Here is a 6,000-nt window from a genome sequence, read left to right as displayed (position 1 = left end):
GTGTCAGATGGGTACTAGATTTATTGGTGCTATCACTTTATAAGTTATATAAATGTCTCATCACTATGCTGTACACCTAAAACTAATATAATATTGTATGGCAACTGTAATTAAAAAAATTAAAAACTTATTTTAAAAAAAGAGAGAGCCAAGGAAAGAACCCCAAGGAATGCCAAGTTTCCTGGACAGTCAGAGGAGGAGAATCGGACAACTACCGTGTTTCCCCGAAAATAAGACCTAGCCAGACAATCAGCTCTAATACATCTTTTGGAGCAAAAATTAATATAAGACCCAGTATTGTATTATATTATATTATATTATATTATATTATATTATATTATATTATATTATATTATATTATATTATGCCCAGTCATATTTTAGTAAAATAAAATAAAACGGGGTCCTATATTAATTTTTGCTTCAAAAGATGCATTAGAGCTGATTGTCCTGCTAGGCCTTATTTTCGGGGAAACAGTAGGAGAGCTCACTCCTTGAGAACTAAAGGAAGAGGGAATTTCAAGAAGGGCTCAGTCATCAAAATCAAGGATCCCAGAAATGTCACCTAAGATGTCCACTGCATGTGACAGGAGGATATCAGTAGAAGGTGACCTTTACAGAGCGTATAAAGAATACAGAGGAATTGCAGCAAAAAGAATAAAATACCTAGGAATAAACTTAACCAAGGATGTAAAAGACCTATATGCTGAAAACTATAAGGCATTTTTAAAAGAAATTGAAGAAGACACAAACATAATGGAAAGACATTCCATACTCATGGGATGGAAGAATCAACACAGTTAAAATGGCCATATTACCCAAAGCAATATACAAATGTAATACAATCCCCATCAAAATCCCACTGGCATTTTTTAAAGAAATAGAACAAAAAATCATCAGATTTGTTTGGAACCACAAAAGACCCCGAATAGCCAAAGCAATACTAAGAAAAAAGAACAATGCTGGAGGTATCACACTCCCTGACTTTAGCTTGTACCACAGAGCAACAATAATCAAAACAGCATGGTATTGGCAGAAAAACAGACACATAGACCAATGGAATAGAATTGAGAACCCAGAAATAAACCCACATAAATATGGACAGATAATTTTTGACAAAGAAGCGAAAAACATATGGAGAAAAACAATGGAGAAAAGACAGCCTCTTCAATAAATGGTGCTGGCAGAATTGGAAAGCCATGTGCAAAAGAATGAAACTGGACTGCTATCTGTCAACATTTACCAAAATTAATTCAAAATGGGTCAAAGACTTAAGCATAAGACCTGAAACAATAAACTGCATAGAAGAAAACATAGGTACTAAACTTACAGACCTTGGGTTCAAAGAGCCTTTTATGAATTTGACTCCAAAGGCAAGGGAAGTAAAAGCTGAAATAAATGAATGGGACTATATCAAACTTAAAAGCTTCTGCACAGCAAAAGAAACCATCAACAAAATAAAAAGGCAACCAACTGAATGGGAGAAGGTTTTTGCAAACAGTGCCTCCAATAAGGGGCTAATATCCAAAATATACAAAGAACTCATGCAACTCAACAACAAAAAAACAAAACAACCCAATTGAAAAATGGGCAGAGGACCGGAAGAGACATTTCTCCAAAGAGGACATACAAATGGCAAATAGACATATGAAAAAATGCTCAACATCTCTAATCATCAGAGAAATGCAAATAAAAACCACAATGAGATATCACCTCACCCCAGTTGGAATGGCTATCATCAATAAGACAAATAATAACAAAGTGTTGGAGAGGTTGTGGAGAAAAAGGAACCCTCATACACTGTTGGTGGGAATGCAGACTGGTGCAGCCGCTATGGAAGGCAGTGTGGAGGTTCCTCAAAAAAATTACGAATAGAATTACCATATGACTCAGCAATCCCTCTCCTGGGTATCTACCCAAAAAATCTAAAAACATTTATCCATAAAGACACGTGTGCTCCAATGTTCATTGCAGCTTTATTTACGGTGGCCAAGACATGGAAACAACCAAAATGTCCTTCGATAGATGGATGTCCTGCTGGTTCATTTACATCAACTGGTTCAATTTAAGAACCATCATTTATTTCACCTCGTCAGTCCATCAACCTTAAAACAAACTCCAGTATAAGGGGTCCAAATGAGGATTTCCTCTTGGATTATAAACAATTTTTACGATAAAAGATTGTTCTTGTAGTTTTCTCCTTTGTTGTCGAGATTTCACCAACAGAAAGTTCCATGATAAACTGCAATTTGATTTGGGATTTATGCTCTTATCCTAAGATATCTAGCTAGCAGAGAAGAAAAAAATCTATTCCTATTCTTAAAGGAGAGACAATTTCTGTTTTCATATTTTCCTTCTGAAAGAACTTTTTTCTTTTTGTAATTTTGCAAAGGATAACAGGATTAACAAGAAGTGAGAAAGTAGAATACAGACCTTCCTATTGAAAAACTAGGCTCTGAGGGTAAAAGTGAGATCTGGTTACTCTGGGGACGGGGGTTGCCTTCATACTGGAGAGACTTGAGCTCTTCTATGAGCTGTGAAGAAGCCAATAGTGAGGAGAAGGCAAAAAACAAACGAAAAAATTGATGCTACAAGATTCCACAGAAGGGAAGGAAACTGTCTTGTATAGAAGGGATGCTTCATTCCAACTAGAGGTAGAGAGGTGAGCATTGCTGTGGCCACATAATGTTATAGGTACAGACAAATTTTTCTCTATGAGGCAGGCCTGGCTAGGCCACAGGCTGAGCGAGGGGAAAGGAGACTACTTCTTGAGGAGAGTGGTGACGGTTAGGGGAGGAAGAAAGGCAGGAATAAGTGAAAAAGATTGACAAGTACACACAAGGCCCCCGTGAAAGCAGCCAAATGTACTTTCCATTTGCCCCATTCAGTAAAGAAATGCTTTTAACTGCATTCTGTCTAATTGAATAAAAACAAAGGGAGAAAAATAAAAGAGAGTAAGGAATGGACAAGATGATATTTATTGTGCAATTAAGAAGGGGTGGGCTTATAATTATTCATTCACTGATTTATTCATTCCACAAACACTTCGTGAGTGGCTATTATGGGCCAGATGCTTGTCTATATACTGTTAACAGTCACTAACAAGACAGACAAAAAGTCCTGCCTCATAGAGCACAAGTTCTCGTCCTCTCTGTACATGCCAAGATAGTCCTTGCTCATGTTCCCACAGTGTCTGGGTGTTTTTTTTTTTCTTTCTGCAGCTTCCCCTGCCATCCAGGACGTGCCAAAGCAACAGTCTCTCTTCCTAACAAAGGGCTGAAGCAAAAAGAACAAGTGTGAATCAGCTACATTTGAGGACAGGTTGGTTAATACCCATTCAAATGAAACTGGAAGGACATTTCAGAAAGAGAATGCCATAACTAAGTTTGGGATTTGGCCAGGTCTCCAGATTTAACAGTCTCTGAAAGGATCAGTGTTTTCTAATAATCCATCTGACATGTTATGTTCAGAATGTGATTTTCTGATTAAGGCACTAGGTGCGAAACTACTTCTTGACTAAGCGGCAGACAGACGCTGTAAAATCCATGCAAGGTCACCCAAGTGTTTGCTGCGGAAGCTGAAAGGGGCAAGGGATGTGGCCATATCCTTTCTGGTCACGTTTCAGAATAAACAGATTTAAAGGACAGAACTGCAACCAGGATTTGGCCACCCTGGGAAGGAACGCGGTGTTTGAAAAACATCCTTCCCAGACTGAAAGCCACTCAGACATGGGATCGTCATTCCAGGCATTTGGCACACTGGTTTACACTAGCGGCCAAGTGCATAATTGCCAGGAACTGGCCAAATCCACGGAGACATCAGTCACTTCTGAATGCTGAAAAATGTTTGTAATATACCGTAATAAATGTAAGCCTGACTCATTTAATCAGATCTGAGTCCCACACTGGGGATTTCTGCACAGGAGGGAGATGTTTACGGAATTACTACGTTTCTCCGCTGCCATCTCCCATTTCAGGAAGAACAGAACTATTATCTGGTTGGCCTTGCCAATTTCTGTTCTATATTTTAGGTCATTAATATGGATGCTTAGAACATACATGTTTCCAACTCATTCTGAATTCACTCCAGTACGAAGTGATGAAAATAGTGCTCTTTTTCCTTATTTTAGATTGAAAATGAGCTAAGTAATCCTGAAAGACAGAGATGTAAGAGTATCAGACTCTCCTCCATTCCCGACAAATTTCATAAATTGGTTTCTCCAAAACCAATGAGATGAGATGGGGAAAAGGTCTAGTTACACTTCCCTGTAAGAAGCTGTCTGGGGCTGCAGCAACTTGGATAGGCGAGTAGCCCAGCTTCAGGAGCTGGCCAAGCTTTCTCCTCACATGAAGGTAGAAAATCAAGCCAGCAGTTAAAGGCTCTGTTCCCCAGCTTCTTTGAAATATAATAGAACCTTGATTCCTCAAGTTCAGAAATCTCATTTTCCCAAAGATTGATCCAGCCGCAGGTCAATGATTCATAGCAAACAAACTCACTTGAAAATTCTCTGAGCTTAGAAGTCAGAGTCTTTTGACTTCAATCAGGTCTTTCGACTTCAATGCCCCTGCCTTTTCTGATGGGGTACCTCACCTTCCTAGTGGGAAACCACACGCAAGTGTAAGAAGAGGTTACAAATGCACTGATGGGGGCAGCAGGGCGGGCACCAGGGTGGGACAGGCTGCATGGAGCAAGCTGGCAGTGGACAGTAAGACCCATGTGACTGAGGCTCAGGAGCCAGCATCCAGCTCCAGGGCAGGCCAGGGATGGGGGAATGGCAAGAGATAATGAGGGCCCCACTGAAAACCAACATATGAATGAAACAGAAACTGCCTCAGTAAAACAGCAAAAGCCAGATTAGGAAAACCTGGGGCACAGGGCATGCCAGGGGGGCCCACCAGAAGCATTACCCTCCAAATGAGTTTCATAGCAGTCTATTCCAGCTATTTCCATCTAGACCAGAGCAGAGAAGAGCCTGTAGGTGGAGCCAAGCGGTTGCCAGCCTTGGGGCTAAGAGGAAACGCGGGGGCAGCGAACTAGGCAGGTCACTGCAATGCCAACACCAGATTTCAGAGTTCAAAATTCTTTTCTACATATTCTTTCTTGACTGTTCTAAAATGTGCTGTTGATTCTGTTCTACCTCTGGAAAACTTTCCTAGAGATGGCATGAGAGACGGTGGCCATATATCATTTACCAGCCAAACCTGGAAACTTGAAAGCAACAGAGCTGTTAATAATTATGCCAGTAGAACAGTCATAAACCAGGACTAACCCGGGCCAACCCAGACATGCAGTCACCCTCGCCTGAGACCAAGCACTCAGGACTCAGACATGCCTGTTTACAGCTTGTAGAGGGTGAGATAATCTTGCTAGGGTTGTTTACAGGATAGGCTAGGGGACTCCTGGGAAGGAACTCACCCTAAGGGAAAAGTCAAAGTACACAAACTGGATTCAGTGACATCAAGACAGAGCCAGAGGGGAGGGATGGTGTTGCCCAGTGTTGGCTGTACCCTACATCCTGTGACCCAGGTTCCATGGCTTTAAAAAGTCAGTGAAACTAAAAAGAGCTGTTTTATTAAAATTTCCGTGGGACATTGAAGATTTAAGAGTTAGCAAAATCCTGTGACAGCAATTTCAGCAGCCACAGAGAAGGTGCAGTTGGCACAGCAGTTGGGTGGGAAGTCAGTGGGTAGTCAGCTTGGCTGTTGTCAGGCGTGGGCAGTGATCTGTGACATTATTCCAGCAAGTGAGAGCTGGAGAGCCAAAGACAGTGGGTGCCTTTCTCTTGTATCATGGTCATCTGTGAGGACCCACTGAACTATTATAAAGAATAGAGAGGGGCTACAGTTCACATAGTGGACAGAGGAAGAACCAGGGAAATATCATTTCAAAGTATGGTTATTTTGACTTTAATTTTAGCCCCAAGCTGGTGATGACTGGGAAAGTTAAGAAATATTTCTTCCATCACAGTGTGAGGTTCACTGATGTTGTCTAAGTTTGGGAA

This window comes from Rhinolophus ferrumequinum, chromosome 6 (genome assembly GCF_004115265.2).
Source record: "Rhinolophus ferrumequinum isolate MPI-CBG mRhiFer1 chromosome 6, mRhiFer1_v1.p, whole genome shotgun sequence".
Lineage (NCBI taxonomy): Eukaryota > Metazoa > Chordata > Mammalia > Chiroptera > Rhinolophidae > Rhinolophus > Rhinolophus ferrumequinum.
The sequence above is the reverse complement of the archived record's forward strand: the minus strand, read 5'-3'. Positions refer to the sequence as shown.